The sequence below is a fragment of the Pristiophorus japonicus genome, chromosome 9, assembly GCF_044704955.1.
Source record: "Pristiophorus japonicus isolate sPriJap1 chromosome 9, sPriJap1.hap1, whole genome shotgun sequence".
Taxonomy (NCBI): domain Eukaryota; kingdom Metazoa; phylum Chordata; class Chondrichthyes; family Pristiophoridae; genus Pristiophorus; species Pristiophorus japonicus.
Window position 1 is genome coordinate 156,719,718 of NC_091985.1, and position 18,406 is coordinate 156,738,123.

General features: G+C 48.0%; 1 long non-coding RNA gene across 1 annotated transcript; it reads right to left on the minus strand.

The window, feature by feature from the left end:
* Positions 1–404: 404 nt before the first annotated feature.
* On the minus strand, positions 405–17,756 carry LOC139272728 (uncharacterized). Its single transcript, XR_011594950.1, has 3 exons — positions 17,681–17,756; positions 14,833–14,985; positions 405–518 (listed from the first exon to the last, which is right to left on the minus strand). It is a non-coding gene; the product is annotated as an uncharacterized lncRNA (long non-coding RNA).
* Between the last annotated feature and the right edge of the window lie 650 nt (positions 17,757–18,406).

The following is an 18,406-nucleotide window of genomic DNA, read 5'->3' on the forward strand; positions in this document are numbered from 1 at the left end:
GGAACTAGGTTCACTTATCTATCATTTCAATATAACAAACTCCTTCACGGCAAACGAGCCAAAGGCGGGCAGCGGAAACATTACAAGGACACCCTCAAAGCCTCCCTGATAAAGTGCAACATCCCCACTGACACCTGGCAGTCCCTGGCCAAAGACCACCTGAAGTGGAGGAAGCGCATCTGGGAGGGCGCTGAGCTGTTCGAGTCTCGTCTCCGAGAGCATGCAGAAATCAAGCGCAGGCAGCAGAAAGAGCGTGCGGCAAACCAGTTCCACCCACCCCTTCCCTCAACAACTATCTGTCCCACCTATGACAGAGTCTGTGGTTCTTGTATTGGACTGTACAGCCACCTAAGAACTCATGATAAGAGTGGAAGCAAGTCTTCCTCGATTCCGAGGGACTGCCTATAATGATGATGATGATGATGATAAAGAAAAGCCTTCTTCCTCCCGACACATCAAGGTGTTAAATTTCTACGGGGAGTTTCTCCTGCTTGTCCGCTGTAACTTCAGTACAAGAGCTGTTGAAACACGAGAGAAATGCTGTTAGTGGCTTTTACGCCCTTTTCTGGGGTTTCGTCAGCTCTTTCACCACAGTTCCTGGGGATGAGTGCAAGGACCCCTGCTGAAATTCATCCCTCTGCATTCTCCATTTAGAAGACTTTTTTGGTATGCTGGATGAACTCAGGTAATTGGAACAAGAGCGGATGATTGCTGAATTTTATGCAGGCATTTGTTAGGAGATTAATTGCACTGGAATATGAATGGACAAATCAAAGGTAGCCTAAAACATGCTCCAAATGTGAAATGTAGGAATGATTAAATTAAACCTCTGTCCATATCACAGTACACAACTTTATCAGGAATTACTCTGCTTACGATTCAATCAAATTCATACTTGATTTCTACATACTTTTCTTCTTAAACCCAAGGAAGAAAGAACTTGCATTTATCTAGTGCCTTTCACATCCTCAAGATGTCCCCAAATACTTTTGATGTGTAGGCAAACGTGGCAACTGATTGTAGTTTGTGATTCCTTGGTGTGCACCAATGAGATAACTGACCAGGTAATCAATTTTAGTGTTGTTGGTTGAGAGATAAATAATGGCCAGGATACCAGGAGAACACCCCTGCTCTTCTTTGAATGGTGCCACGGGATCTTTTACATCCACTTGAGAGGGTCATCTGACAGCACTCCCTCAGTACTGCACTGAAGTGTCAGCCCAGAGTTGGTGCTCAGGTCTCTGGAGTGGGGCTTGAATCTACGATTCTTCTGACTCAGAGCTGGATAAATATCAGATGAGGAATGGGATTCTATCGATAGACATGAAAGGTATGAGAGGAATTTTCCCAGTTTTTTTTCCCTAAATTGGCCTGGGTTTTTATCTGTTTTTTGCCTCTCCCAGGAGATCAGATGGCTCTGGTTGGGGTGGAGTGTAGAATGTTTCAGTGTAAGGGGTGTCGCAGTTGTGTGGGGCGGACTGGTTGGGCTGGGTGCTCTTTGCGCCATTGTTCATTGCCCATAGGTTTATATGTAACCTTCAGGGCTGCTGACCGAGGGCCGTGCGGCTCTTTGTTGGCCAGCGCGAACACAATGGGCTGAAATGGCTTCCTTCTGCGCTGTAAATTTCTCTGTTTCTATGTATTCTATGAAACATGATAGTTCTATATTCATAACTACCCCCTCAGCCTTGCTAGTTCCTTTGACCTAACTGACAATGCCATCGCAGACCACTTTCGTTGTCTCATGCACATTCCCCCTACTATTTTCTAGGCCCACTTCCTTCTGCATCTGCTGCTGAAAAAAACTCTCACCCAAGTCTCTTACAAGTGCACTTCCAAACTCCCCAAGCTACTGTAAACTGTAGGATCATCCGGGAGACAAAAGATAACCACTGGTTTTTCTCCACATTCAACCAACCTCCTCAATGCCTCTTTCTTCCCCCTTCACTGTTACCTCCGAACAACAGGTACATGAAAGATTTATTCGTCACCAAGACAGAAATCATCTGGTGCCTTCACACCTTCCCTTTGCCTACCAGGTCAAACCTTCGTATATCATAACTCTAAACTTCCATACCTCTCTAATTTCTCTCCCATCTCCCCCAATGCCCTCGATTAGCTTATCTCAGCCATGTAACCCATTTCCTGCATCCTTGACCCCTTTCGCACCAAACTGCTGACCACCCAACTTTCCTTCCTAGCCCTCATGCTAGCTGACATAAATGGTTTCCTCTTTTCAAGCAGTACCTCTCCCTTTAAATATTGTTGTTAACATCCCCTTCCTCAGAAAACCCATCGTCAACCCTCTGTCCTTGAAAACTAACACCTTGGGGCCAAAATTGTCCCTTCCTTTAAGGCCTGTTACTGCTGGAAATAGGCGGCCGTGCTGCGGTGTGCAATGGCTGGTGATTTCTCGTGTAATGGCCGCCATTTTGGAAATTCTGCTCCTACGGTATCCCGGCGGTGACCCGCTCCCCCGACAATCGCTCTGCTGCTGCCGATCCGTTCTAAGTGCGTCATCAGAGCACGCACCGCCGATGTTCCGCCCCCCGATGGCAAAATTCCGGCAAAAAGCTGCTTTTCTGCCGGTGCAGTAAGGCAGTGGCCTTCTACAATGGCGGTGCGGCTCCCATTAAAGGGGAGGACCTACTGCCGCCTCCGCCATGTTTTTTTTTGTCGGACGACTACCATGTCGAGCAAACAATTATGCCCCCGTGTTCGGTCGGGCTGCCAATAGTCAGCGTGGCACCCCCTCTTGGGTGCCAGGCCGCCGTCCCGCCCGAAACCCAACCTGGTGGCCCAGTGGACCGAACTTAAAGAATCGCGCAGGCTCTCTCCTTTAAGTAAAGGGGAGAGCCGTGGTGACGCGGCACCATGATGACATCACCAGCGCTACGCTGATGATTGACAGCGACGGACACGACACCTGCTCCCAACTTCCGCCCCTGGACTGATTTAAGCGGGGCAGATGTGACATGTTTGATCCCGTTACGGGTCATGAATTCTTTGAACTCAGCACTGGTAAAACAAAGCCCATTGTCGCTCACCAGGACATTGGGTAAGCCGTGTGTGGCAAACATGGCCTGCAGGCTTTCAGTAGTGGCAGTGGACGTGCTAGCCGACATTATCTGACATTCAATCCACTTGGAGTACGCGTCTACAACCACAAGGAACATTTTACCCAAGAACGGGCCAGCATAGTCGACGTGTACACTAGACCACGGTTTGGAGGACCAAGACAATAAACTCAGCGGCGCCTCCCTGGGTACATTGCTTAACTGCGAGCATCGATGCCGGGCCACCACACGTGGGATCTGGCTATTGCTTTCATTATTACAATACCTGGTGGGTACTGTGGAGATCATTGATGAAAGTGTCTCAGCCCTTCTTGGGGACCACGACTCGATTGCCCACAGAAGGCAATCTGCCTGTATAGACATTTCATCTTTGCGCCGCTGGAACGGCTTTAGTTCTTCCTGCATTTCCACTGGGACACTGGACCAGCTCCTGTGAAGCACACAGCTTTTGACTAGAGATAATAAAGGGTCCTGGCTTGTCCAGGTTTTGATCTGCCGGGCAGTGGTGGGTGATTGCTCACTCTCAAATGCTTTCTTAACTGTAAAGTCCTTACTCTACAGCATGAAACCACACGAGGCACATTCCAGGGACAAGGCCACTCTGTGACCTTAACTCTTTATTACAGGACTCCAGAAGTGATGACCCTGCGTGGGACCTCCCTTTATATATCTGTGTGATCAGGTAAGGAGTGTCTCCCACAAGTTCACCCCCTGTGGTCAAGGTGTGCATCTGAGTAGAGTGTATACAGTAATACAGTGGTGTTACATTGTAGTTACAAACATGATATCACCTTCCCACCCCTGCAAAGTCTTACTGGGATCATAGGTTTAGTCTTTCAGGTGGTCTACGCTCCCTCGTGGAGCGCCACAGTTGGGGCTTTGGTTGTTGGACACTGACGTGATTGTCTGTCACCTGTGGTGATTCCGGCCTGTCCGGGCTGACCTCAGGGACTGTGCATTCTTCTGATTGCTCTTGTTGCACGTTCGCTGGTGGTAGTGTGAGCTCCATCTCATGGTCTTCCTCAGGTTCCTCCGTATCCATGCTGAACCTTTTTTTTTACTTGGTCCAGATGCTTACGGCATATCTGGCCATTGTTGAGTTTTACCACGATGACCCTATTCCCCTCTTTGCCAATTACAGTACCCTCAAGCCATTTGGGCCCCATGGCGTGATTGAGGGTGAATACAGGATAATTTATTTCTATATATCTTCCCCCTTGAATTACGATTATGGTACTCGTTTTGTGACTTGCGCTTGCCCTCAACTATGTCAGTCAGGACTGGGTGGATGAGGGACAACCGAGTTTTGAGTGTCCGTATCATGCGGGCGGGACCCCCGTGAGCGAGTGCGGGCAGGATCTATAGCCCAGCAGGAGGCGCGATAGGCGGCATTGTAGGGAGGGTCCTTGAATCCTAAGCATACCTTGCTTAATGATTTGGACTGCCCGTTCCGCCTGGCCATTGGAGGCCGGCTTGAACGGCGCAGTCCTGACGTGGTTGATGCCATTGCCTGACATAAACTTCCGGAATTCATAGCTCGTGAAACACGGGGCATTATTACTAACCAGGATGTCCGACAAGCCATGGATTGCAAAGATCGCACATAGGCTTTCCACGGTGGTGGATTACATGCATGAATTCAGGATGATGCATTCGATCCATTTCGAGTATGTATCTACTACAATGAGGAACATCTTCCCCATGAACGGGCCCGCATAGTCAACATGAATGCGTAACCATGGCTTGGTGGACCAGGGCCACGGGCTGAGCAGGACCTCCCTGGTGGTATTACCCAGCTGGGCACAGGTCGTGCACCTGCGAACACAGTGACCCAGGTCTGAATCAATTCCAGGCCACCATACGTGTGACCGGGCAATGGCCTTCATCATCAAAATGCCTGGGTGCTCGCTGTGGAGTTCCCTGATGAATGCCTCTCTGCCCTTCTGGGGCATGACTACCCTGCTGCCACATAGTAGGCAGTCGGCTTGGATGGAGAGCTCATCCATCCGCCTGTGGAACGGTCTGACGTCCTCAGGGCTTGCTCCGTGTGCGGGCGCCCAATCCCCAGTCAGGACACATTTCTTAATCAAGGATAGGAGGGGATCTCTGTCCAGATTTTGATCTGGCGGGCTATGATGGGGGAGCCTGCACTGTCAAAGGCATCGACAGCCATGACCATCTCAGCGCTTTGCTCAGCTGTCCCCTCGGTGGTGGCCAGTGGGAGCCTGCTGAGCGCGTCAGCGCAGTTTTCAGTGCCGGATGGAGTAGTCATAAGCAGCCAGCGTGAGAGCCCACCGCTGTATGCGAGCTGATGCATTGGCATTGACAGCCTTGCTGTCTGACAACAGGGATGTGAGTGGCTTGTGGTCTGTCTCTAATTCAAACTTCCTACCGAAGAGGTAATGATGCATTTCTTTTACACCATAGACACATACAAGCGCTTCCTTCTCGACCATTCCATATCCCCGTTCTGCTTGAGAGAGCGACCTGGAGGCATAAGCCACAGGTTGTAGCTGACCCTCAGCATTACCCTGTTGCAACACGCACCCAACCCCACAGGACGATGCATCACATGTCAGAACTAAACGTTTACAGGGGTCGTACAGGGTCAACAACATGTTTGAACAAAGTAGACTTCACGCCCGATTAAAAGCCCATTCCTGACAGTCCCCCCAAAACCAATCGCAACCCTTACGAAGGCGCATGTGTAGCGGCTCCAACAACATGCTCAAGTTCGGCAGAAAGTTCCCGAAATAGTTCAACAGTCCCAGGAATGAATGCAACTCCGATGTGTTGCAGGGCCTGGGTGCTCGTCGAATTGCCTCTGTTTTGGATTTGGTGGGCCGAATTCCATCTGCAGCAACCCTCCTGTCCAGAAACTGAACCTCAGGAGCTAAGAACATGCATTTAGACTTCTTGAGTCGCAGGCCTACCCGGTTCAGTCAGCGTAGCACCCCCTTCAGGTTGTGGAGGTGTTCCTCGGTGTCTCGACCTGTGATGAGGATGTCGTCCTGGAATACGATCGTTCCCGGAATGGATTTAAGCAGGCTTTCCATATTACGTTGAAAAATCGCGGCCGCTGATCGAAGGCCAAACGGGCACCTGTTATACGCAAACAGTCCCTTGTGCGTGGTGATGGTGGTCAGTAGTTTGGATTCGTCGGCCAGTTCCTGGGTCATATAGGCCGAAGTGAGGTCCAACTTGGTGAACAGCTTGCCATCTGCCAGCTCTTGGGAGCGGGTATTGATCTTGTAGGGACACCCGATTGATGGTGGCCTTGTAGTCGCCACAGATCCTGACAGAGCCATCCGCTTTTAGAACGGGAACGATGGGGTTCGCCAAGTCGCTGAATTCAACAGGTGAGATGATGCCCTCTCTCAACAGCCGGTCCAATTCGCTCTCGATTTTTTCCCGCATTACATACGGCACTGCTCTGGCTTTGTAGTGTAATGGCCTGGCGTCCGGGGTGATGTGTGTCAGTACTCTGAAAGTTCCAAAGTAGGTTGGAATAGTGACTCGAATTGATGTAGGACTTGTGAGCACGAACTTCGCTCCACCGAGGACATTGCGTGAACACCCCCCCATTTCCAGCTCATCTCAGCTAACCAGCTCCTCCCCAACAGAGCGGGACCATTCCCTGGGACAATCCAGAGCGGCAGCCGATTCACTACCCCACTGTGTTTGATAGCCAACATTGCACTGCCTAGCACCGGAATGATTTCTTTGGTGTAAATCCGTAATTGTGTCTCAATACGTTCTAATTTGGGTCTACTGGCTTTGAGTGGCCATAGCTTCTCAAATTGCTAAACGCCCATGAGTGACTGGCTGGCCCCAGTGTCCAGCTCCATGCATACTGGGATACCGTTCAACAAAACCCTCATCATCATTGGTGGCGTTTTGGTGTATGAACTGTGAATATTCGCCGCATGGACCCACTGAACCTCGGAGTCCATCGATTTGCCTCAAAAGTCATCCTGCCTCACAGAACCCTCTTCTAGTCGATCTGCCTCATATAATAATAGTCTGGTTGCAGGTTTTCTGCATATTCGAACTAAATGGCCACTGAGATTGCAGTTTCTGCAGACAAACTGTTAGAATCTGTAAGATCTGGCTGAGTGTTTTCCCCCACACCTCCAGCATGAGTTAAAGTTTCCATTGTTGGGGACAAAGGGACTATGGCCAGGAATTCCGTGCTGGCTGTCCCTTTGACTGCACTTCAGTACCCTATTAGTGAGGGTCAATGGCCCCATCCCGGACCGCATTATCCACTGTGATGGCGTGAATGTCCGTTCAGCCTGCCATTGTCTCTGTTGAGATCCTGCTCTGGGGTCTGTTGCTGCCTGGTAAATGTCAGACTTCCCCTGCCTGCCTACGGTGCTCTGAGTAGCATTGATGGTGTTGACTCCCAGATCCATCGCCGTGTTAGAGGCAGAATTGCGCACGCAAATCATTTTCGTCTCTTCCTTCCCCGCCATGAAAGTTTGAGCTATCAACGCTGCAGCTTCCAAGGTCAAGTCCTTGGTCAATTAACTTGCAAAAGATTCCCGCATTACCGATACCCTCAATAAAGAAGTCCCTTAACATCGCCCCCCTGCAGGCGTCTGTGAACTTATAGAGGCTGGTCAAACGCCAGAGGTCTGCTATAAAGTCCGGTATGCTCTGTCCTTCACGACGTCGGTGGGTGTAGAATCTGTGTCGAGCCATGTGTATGCTGCTCGCGAGTTTGAGGTGCTCCCCGATTAATTTGCTAAGCTCTTCAAAGGTTTTGTCCGATGGCTTTTCGGGTGCCAGTAAGTCCTTCATGAGCGCATAAGTCTTTGGCCCGCAGCTGGTCAGGAGATGAGCCCGTCGCTTGTCAGCCGCTGCATCCCCCAGCCAGTCTTTAGTAACGAAGCTTTGCTGAAGCCTCTCGACAAAATCGTCCCAGTCTTCCCCAACACAGTACCATTCCTCTGTGCTACCAGTGGCCATTCTCGTGGGTCGTGAATTCCCGTTTCTCGTCGCCAATGTAAAGTCCTTACTCTACAGCATGAAACCACACGAGGCACATTCCAGGGACAAGGTCACTCAGTAACCTTAACTCTTTATGAAAGGACTCCAGAAGTGATGACACTGCATGGGACCTCCCTTTATATACCTGTGTGATCAGGTAAGGAGTGTCTCCCACAAGTTCACTCACTGTGGTCAAGGTGTGCATCTGAGTTGAGTGTATTCAGTAATACAGTGGTGTTACATTGTAGTTACAAACATGACAATAACCATGGCTAGATCAGCAGGCTGCGCCATTTCCATGCCCGTGGTGGGCAATGGCAGCCTACTGAGAGCTTCGGCGTAGTTTTCTGTGCCTGGCCTGTTGCGGATGACGTAGTTGTATGCGGACAACGTGAGCGCCCATCTCTGATGCGGACCGATGCGTTGGTATTTATCCCTTTGCTCTCGGGAAACCGGGATATAAGTGGCTTATGGTCAGTTTCCAAATCGAATTTTATCCCAAACAGATATTGATGCCTTTTCTTTACCCCATAGATACACGCTAGCGCTTCTTTTTCAATCATGCTGTAGGCTCTCTCAGCCTTAGACAGACTCCTGGATGCCTAAGCAACCGGTTGCAGTTTCCCAAAATCATTAACTTGTTGCAATATCACATGCTAGTACCAAACGCTTACATGGATCATACAACACAAGCAATTTATTCGAGCAGAATCATTTTCTCACTTTTACAAAGGCGTTTTCTTGGTTTTTGCCCCAAACCCATTCGCCCCCTTTTCGTAGTAAGACATGTAGTGGTTCTAGTATTGTGCTGAGACCCAGTAAGAAGTTACCAAAGTAGTTCAAGAATCCCAGAAACGACCGCAGCTCCGTCACGTTCTGTGGCCTCGGTGTGTTCTCGACTGCCTCCGTCTTCGCATTGGTGGGCCTGATGCCGTCCGCAGCAATCCTCCTTCCCAAGAACTCCACTTCAGGCACCAGGAAAACGCACTTCGAGCGTTTTAACCTGAGCCCCACACAGTTGAGTCGACTAAGAACCTCCTCCAAGTTCTGCAGATGCTCGACTGTGTTCCGACCTGTGACCATGATGTCGTCCTGGAAGACCATGGACCGACTTCAGTAAACTTTCCATGTTTCTCTGGAATATCGCCGCTGCTGATCAGATTCCAAACGGGCATCTGTTATAAACAAAAAGGCCCTTCTGCATGTTGATGCAAGTGAGGACCTTCGATGATTCCTCCAGTTCCTGCATCATGTAGGCTGAAGTCAGATCCAGCTTCGTGAACATCTTTCCTTCTGCCAGTGTTGCAAAGAGGTCATCGGTCTTTGGTAGTGGGTATTGGTCCTGCAGGGAGAAACGATTGATAGTTACTTTGTAATTGCCACAGATTCTGACGGTGCCATCTCCCTTGAGGACTGGCCCACTCGCTGAACTCGATCGGTGAAATGATGCTCTCTCTTTGTAGCTGGTCTAGCTCAATCTCTACCCTTTCTATCTTCATGTATGGTACTGCTCTCGCCTTGTGATGGATGGGTCGCGCCCCGGAATGAGGCGGATCTGCACTTTTGCTCCTTGGAATTTCTCGATGCCTGGTTCGAACAGCGAAGGAAATTTGTTTAAGACCTGGGCACACAAAGTGTCGTCAGCGGGCGATAGCGCTCGGACGTCGTCCCAGTTCCAGCATATCTTTCCCAGCCAGCTCCTGCCGAGCAGCGTGGGACCATCGCCCGGTACCACCCAGAGTGGTAGCTTGTGCACCGCTCCATTGTCGGAGACCTTTATTGTAGCATGCCGATTACAGGAATCAGTTTTTTCGTGTAAGTTCTTAGTTTTGTGCGAACTGGAGTTAAGACTGGCCTTGAGGCCTTGTTGCACCACAACCTTTCGAAAGTCTTTTTGCCCATGATGGACTGGCTCGCGCCCATGTCCAGCTCCATTGACACCGGAGTCCATTTCGTTCAACATTCAGCATTATCGGGGGACAATTTGTGGTGAAAATGTGCACCCTATGTATTGCTGCCTCCTCTATCTGAGGCTCTGGTTCGTCGTGATTCTCCATGGATCTGTCCTCCTCTGCAACATGGTGGTTTGCAGGTTTAACAGGCTTAGCAGCTCGCCTGCACACTCATTGGAGGTGTCCCATAGTTCCACAGCCCTCGCAAAAGTACTCTTTGAATGGGCATGAATGGAAACGATGAGCACCCCCGCAGCGCCAACAAGATGTTAGTGGCCTTGCATTCATCAACCTTGATGGTGGACTCTGAGTCATCTGCGGACGTGTAGCTGCAGGTAAGTGTGATCTGCCCTGTACATTACGATTCGAAAACAACATCACTTTGTTCACAGTACTTGTAGCAGCACGTGTGCTGAGAGATTTGCTTTGTATTGTCACTGGTGACAATGAACGCCTGGGCTATCGCTCTGGCCTTACTCAAGGTTGGGGTCTCTACAGTCAAAAGCTTGCGAAGTATGGTTTCGTGGCCAATGCCAAGTATGAAAAAGTCTCTGAGCATGTGCTCTAAATATCCTTCAAATTCGCAATATCCTGCAAGGCGTCTTAGCTCGGCGACATAACTCGCCACTTCCTGGCCTTCAGACCTTTTGTAGGAATAGAACCGGTACCTCGCCATCAGAACGCTTTCCTTCAGGTTCAAATGCTCTCGGACCAGTGTGTACAAATCGTCGTACAATTTCTCCATGGGTTTCGCTGAAGTGAGCAGATTCTTCATGACGCCATACGTTGGTGCTCCACAGAGGGTGAGGAGGATTGGCCTTCGTTTGGCAGTGCTCTCTTCCCTATCTAGCTTGTTGGCCACAAGGTATTGGTCAAGTCGCTCCACAAAAGTTTCCCAATCATCTCCCTCCGAAAATTTCTCCAGGATGCTCACTGTTCTCTGCATCTTTGGGTTCGCTATCTGTAACTCGTTACCAGTTGTTGTGTATGGAGAAAGAGTCAGACTGAACACTGTGAGCTCAAAGTAAAGTGTGACCTTAGTCTTTTATTGCAGGTCTCCAGAGTGCCTTTCCAACTTGTGAAGCCTCCTTAAATACCTGTGCTCCCAAAAGATTATGGGATACCTTGGGACTCCAGGGAATGAGCCCGCTGGTGGCTGTACAGAGTAAATACAAGTTCACATGTATTACAATTTGCACCTCCTGTTAGCACCTCTGGGGGTGCATTAACGGAGCGCAAACGACTTTTCATCCGGGCACAGCGCCGTTAACGACTCTCGCTAAATTCCGCAGGAGTTTAGCAGCAGTGGTAACCGATAGCGCCCCGCTCCACTCTGCCAGCAATGATGATGTCATCGCCGTGCGCAGTGACCCGTTTTCACCATGGAGAAAAAATTTGGGAGTTCTCCCTGAAGTTGCGCCAGGCGATGACAGCTTTAGTGGGCACGTACATGGCGGCTGGCTGCTCGCGTGCACTAGTTAAAGGGGAGGTGGCATTCACGTAAAAAAGAAAATCGTCTGACTTGCCCATTGCCTCCTTGAACTCGGGGTCCATGCCGCGATGTGGCAGCCCGGCACTCTGCTTGAGTGTTGGGCTGATGCCATGGCACCCCACTCCCTGGTGGTCTGGGTAGGGACCCGCAGAGTCTTCAGTTTGGCCCTCCCCTTTAATGAAGTGGAGGGTCTCTTCTATACAGCACCGCTATGCATTCCAGCACATAGCGCTGCGCCCCTCTCCTGTGCTTCCATTCCCTTAGCTCCCCACAAAGGAAGTGAAGTGTGTTATTTTGCACTGCACTTCCTCTCGGGGACGGTAACCCCGATTTCGTGAGTGGGGTGGGACTTTCGAGCCTGGCACAGGAATTCCCGTCTTGCGGATGTTACCACCCCCAAACGGATCGTTACGTAATTTCTCTCCGTTTCTCTTTTCGTACCTGATTTGACCTTGAATTTACCCACTCTAATTCACCCTTCTTCTCAGTCCTTTCTCTATTTATTTCTCAATCCTTAAATCTCATTGGTTAAAGAGATATACTATTGGTCCCGTCATTCACTAAGGGCCCAGATACCCTGTTGCCTTTTCCGCGCCATTATCAGCTCACACTTTCAGCAACTTACAGAGCAAACAATTTTTGAGCTGAAGGGTGCAGGAGGAAGTCTAACTAACCGTGCCGCAAGATGCTCTGCTCCAGCAAATTCTGGCCCTGTATTTAGTTTCAATATATTTGTAATTAAGGATATTTGGTTGAATCACTCACTTTACTATTAAATTGTTCTTTCCGCTTCTTTGCCATGTTTACAGGGACCAGACTCATTCATAATGTCAGCTGCCAACTCCAGCTCCTCCCACAGTAACTCCCACTGATGGTGTGTAACCAGGGGTGTAAATCTGTCTCTTGGTGACATCACAAAGGAGCCAGCAGCCAATCACAACAGCAGCCTGGAACATTGTTACGAAGCAGCCCAAGCCCCATTCGAGGTGTTACAGGGTCACATGACCAGGCTCGGCCCCTGGGATGCAGTCTCACTGGGCACGAGTGCAGATTGTACACTCAATCCTGTCTCTGATCCCATTTTCATGTACTGAGACTCCAGGCAGGTTGCACAGCCTCCCAAACATACCCCTTACAAATTCCTTCTAAATGTGAGGTCATACTATTCAATGCCCCCATGTCCACCTCTTGCTTTATACACTCCAAAGTCCCCATCTTTTTTAAATCAGACAGTGTACTCCTTCCTGCTTTGGCAGTGACTGGCAGTTTGAGCGAATGATGTTGGAATGAGGGAGGTACATTACACGATCTTCTGTTATGAAACCATTCTATTCCCTGCAACAGATTGGGTGTCAAACACAATAAGTCAAGGAATCATCAAGGTTATCAAGTGGTGGGAGCAATGGAGCAATAATTAGAGGCGACATTATGGGCAAGAATGGGATAGCACCCTTTAACTTGTCCCATAAAATACCCTCAGGTCAGTAACAGCATGGGTAAAATATACAGTAAAGCTTCCTGGGGCAGACAAAAGGCAGGTAACTATAGGCCGGTTAGTTTAACATCTGTAGTGGGGAAAATGCTTGAAGCTATCATTAAGGAAGAAATAGCGGGACATCTAGATAGGAATAGTGCAATCAAGCAGAAGCAACATGGATTCATGAAGGGGAAATCATGTTTAACTAACTTGCTGGAATTCTTTGAGGATATCACGAGCATGGTGGATAGAGGTGTACCGATGGATGTGGTGTATTTAGATTTCCAAAAGGCATTCGATAAGGTGCCACACAAAAGGTTACTGCAGAAGATAAAGGTACACAGAGTCAGAGGAAATGTATTAGCATGGATAGAGAATTGGCTAGCTAACAGAAAGCAGAGAGTCAGGATAAATGGGTCCTTTTTGGGTTGGAAATCGGTGGTTAGTGGTGTGCCACAGGGATCAGTGCTGGGACCACAACTGTTTACAATATACATAGATGACCTGGAAGAGGGGACAGAGTGTAGTGTAAAAAAATTTGCAGATGACACAAAGATTAGTGGGAAAGCGGGTTGTGTAGAGGACACAGAGAGGCTGCTAAGAAATTTAGATAGGTTAAGCGAATGGGCTAAGGTTTGGCAGATGGAATACGATGTCGGATAAAGTGAGGTCATCCACCTTTGAAAAAAAAACAGTAAAAGGGAATATTATTTGAATAGGGAGAAATTACAACATGCTGCGGTGCAGAGGGACCTGGGGGTCCTTGTGCATGAATCCCAAAAAGTTAGTTTGCAGGTGCAGCAGGTAATCAGGAAGGCGAATGGAATGTTGGCCTTCATTGCAAGAGGGATGGAGTACAAAAGCAGGGAGGTCCTGCTGCAACTGTACAGGGTATTGGTGAGGCTGCACCTGGAGTACTGCGTGCAGTTTTGGTCACCTTACTTAAGGAAGGATATACTAGCCTTGGAGGGGGCACAGAGATGATTCACTAGGCTGATTCTGGAGATGCGGGGGTTACCTTATGATGATAGATTGAGTAGACTGGGTCTTTACTCGTTGGAGTTCAGAAGGATGAGGGGTGATCTTATAGAAACATTTAAAATAATGAAAGTGATAGACAAGATAGAGGCAGAGAGGTTGTTTCCACTGGTTGGGGAGACTAGAACTAGGGGACACAGCCTCAAAATACGGGGGAGCCAATTTAAAACCGAGTTGAGAAGGAATTTTTTCTCCCAGCGGGTTGTGAATCTGTGGAATTCTCTGCCCAAGGAAGCAGTTGAGGCTAGCTCATTGAATATATTCAAATCACAGATAGATAGATTTTTAACCAATAAGGGAATTAAGGGTTACGGGGAGCAGGCGGGTAAGTGGAGCTGAGTCCACGGCCAGATCAGCCATGATCTTGTTGAATGGCGGAGCAGGCTCGAGGGGCTAGATGGCCTACTCCTGTTCCTAATTCTTATGTCCCATCCAACACTCCCAGGGCAGGTACAGCATGGATTAGATACAGTGTAAAATTCTCTCTAATTTGGTTCACCAAGCAATGCCAACTCATATACAGAATGTGTTCATTGCAGCGTACAGCTCCCTTGATGCTATCCAATAAAGCACACCAGCTCAGGTACACTATGGGATAAATAGAGAATAAAAATCCCTCTACATGTTAGTGACAAACTCTCCCAGTTGAGGCATGGGCAAGGTTTATATCTGAGTTAAGCCCCAGTCAATTTGTTGCATCAAACACTGAGCCTTATGGCAGCTGTCCAACAGTTCCCAGTAGCTGGTTAGACTCTCACTGGGGCAAAATCATGGACTGAAGAGATTCTCAGTTGAGTTCCTCACCTTTCCAATCATTGTTGAAGCTTCTTGTTTTATCCGGTTTTGACACTGGGGGTCTCGGTCCCACCAGATCTGCTTTGTGAACAAAGCGATATCGCTCCAGTCCCAGTTAGTGTGGTGATGATTCGACTTCTCTCTGTCCACTTTCCTGAGAAACTGTAAATATAAAAATGATTAATATTAATTCTAGAATCTGTAACTGGTATACAGTGGGACTATTTTTATGAGCGTGATTATATTTAATTTCAATATATTTGTAATTAATGACATTTGGTTGAATTACTTACTTTACTATTAAATTATTCTTTTCTTAAATATTTCTTCATTGGATGACGGAGTCTCCGGCAAGGCGAGCATTTATTGGCCATCCCTAATTGCCCTTGAGAAGGTGGTGGTGAGCCACCATTTCAGAGTCAATCACATTGCTGTGCGCCTGGAGTCTGCAGACCAGGAAAGGACAGCAGATTTATTTTCCAAAAGGACACAAATAAACCAAAAGGGCTTTTACAACAATCCAGTAGTTTTATCATCACTATTTCAGATACAAATTTTTATTTTAAATTCTACATTTATTTAATTAAATTCCATAGCAAGATTTGAACTTTTGTTTTTGAATTATTAACCTAGATTACCAGTTCAGTAACATTACCACTATGCTATCACTCCCTTGCTCTACTTAGAGGGGCCAGACTCACTCACAGTGTCAGCTGCCAACTCTAGCTCCTCCCACAGTAACTCCCACTGATGGTGTGTAACCAGGGGCGTAAACCTGTCTCCAGGTGACATCACAAAGGAGCTAGCAGCCAATCACAACAGCAGCCAGGAACAATGTCACAAAGCATCCCAAGCCCCACCCACTCAAAGTGTTACAGGGTCACATGACCAGGTTCGCTCCCCAGGATGCAGTTTCACTGGGCATGAGTGCAGGTTGCACAAACAGTCCTCACTGCCATGGACTGAGACTCCAGGCTGGGAGCACAGCCTCCCAAACATACCCCTCTTCGGTGTTCTGAAACTAATCTATTCCCTGTAACAGGAAGGGGTGTCACTGGCATTTAGTGAAAGGATCATTCGGAGTATCAACTAGTGGGACCATTGGAGTAATAAATCGAGGGGGCATCATGGGCAACAATGGGTAAAGCACTGTCCATCAAGCACTCCCAGGTCAGGTACAGCATGGGTTAGATACAGTGTAAAGCTCCCTCTACACTGTCCCATCAAACACTCCCAGTGCAGGTACAGCACAGGTTAGATACAGAGTAACGCTCACTTTACATTATCGCACCAAACGCTCCCAGGTCAGATACAGCATGAGTTAGATACAGAGTAAAGCTCTCTCTCTAATTGGTTCTCAGCATCGGTTTTCAAGTATACAGCTCCCCTGACAATGCACAATGAAGCACACCTACTCAGGTACAGCATGGAATAAATACTGACTGAAAATCTCTCCACATCTAAGTGTCAAGCACAACCAGGTGAAGTATTGGTCCTGTCCCTCTCCTTTGCCCTTATTATATGGACTTGTCAGCAGGTGGGAAAGACCCTAATTGTTCTAACAACTTTATTGCACATTTCTCCATATTATAGACAGTTATATATTAAAACTAAGAATCTGCAATAATAAGCAGGTTTGACGAGGTCGTATTCAGGACAAGATTATAACCTGTGAATAAACTATACCAGTAATCAGCAAGTCCATGGGTACTTGAGGCACTAAAGTGTTTCCGAGGTGACCAAGGTGGGGTCTTGAGCTGCAATGCCTGGCCAGCCCGCCTTTAGCGCAAGGCGCCATCTTGGTAAAGGAGTTGAAGCGCGCATTGGGAACAGCCGCCCCGAAGAACATTAAGGCTGTGATGACCAATTCAGTTGGCTCCTAACACTCATTAAAGAGGCTGCGCGCCATTTCATCGACCAATCCTGCAATTAGTGACCTCTCCTAACAGCGACCAGCTGAACAGGAGTAAAGAAGTCATTGGTGAGGATTGCGAGCGTTACTTAAAGCCATGCCAAGCATGCACTGTTCACTTGCTGCTGCAGATCGACCAACTACACTGCGTTTGAAGGGGGTTTCTGATACACACCGGGAGACTTTCTGGGGCACTTTGTCAAGATTTCACCAACACTCTATCAACATTTATTCTGGAAATTCTTTCAGGACTTCACCTAAAGACAGTGGATGCTGTGCCACTGTAACTTATTGGAGACCTTATCGGAGTCACCAGGAGAAAGGGAGTGCTTGGTCATAGAGATCTTGCAACGGGTTCCCCTTGGTCTAGACTGTCGACATCACCTTCCAGCACGTTGCTGATGATTGAGAGTAGACTGATGGGGATTTATCCAATTCCCTTTTGAAAGCTACTATTGAATCTGTTTCCACCACCCTATCAGGCAGTGCATTCCAAATACTAATCATTTGATGCATAAAAAGGTCTTTCTTCACGTCGTCTCAGGGTTTTTGCCTATCACTTTGAATCTGTGCCCTCTGGTTATTGACCCTTCAGCCATTGGAAACAGTTTCTCTTTATTTACTCTATCTAAACACCTCTGTTAAATCTCCTCTCGTTCATGTCTCAAATTACTCATATACTGTATGCCAAAATATTACTTTCTGAAAAAATCTATCTAATTTGCATTTGAATGAATCAACAATTTCTGCTTCCATCTCCAAAGTTACCCGTTCATCCCAAGCATGCTATGCTTAGCATATGTCATAAAATAATGGAATATGATGACCTCCGGTTCTCCCGGACAAGGGGAAATAGCTTGTCATGTTCTAAATAATCTAGTCCCGTTAGAATCCAAAACACAATCATATCACCTTTCAATTTTTTTTTTTAACTTACGCACTCACCGATGTTCTTCCTAATACGTGCAGCCGAGCATCAATCATTAGGCCCTATGCAGGCTGCTCACCATCTGCTGCCACTAGAAGAGATACCACACAGCAAATTTAAAGGAGCCGCACAGGAAAAAAATTACAGGGAACATTGACATTCACTTCTCATAATCCAATACCTCCATTCTACTGATCATTCTGGCTCCACTCTTTTATATCCTCGCAATAACTGCAATATCGCCTGAGCGCACTGGATACAGCAAAGGCTATGGGCCCCGGGGACAATATCCCAGGTGTAGTGCTGAAGACCTGTGCTTCTGAACGAACCGCGCCTCTAGCCAAGCTGTTCCAGTACAGCTACAACACTGGCATCTACCCGACAAAGTGGAAAATTGCCCAGGTAATTGTGGACCATGGGCAAAAAAATGCTGGCCTTGCCAGTGACACCCACATCCCATGAATGAATAATAAAATATATGTCCTGTCCACAAAAAGCAAGACAAACTCAATATGGCCAATTACTTATACTTGAAGGAGAACAAATTTCAGGGATATGGGGAAAGAGCAGGGGGAGTGGGACTACCTGGATTGCTCTTGGAAAGAGCCAGTACAGATTCGATGGGTTGATGTTGCTGTATTATTCTATGATTCTATGGGCTAGACTTTCCACTTGGCTAACACCCAAAAAATAGGTGATGTTCCAGCAATGGTCAAAGTGCCAGCCTTACCGATCACTGGAAC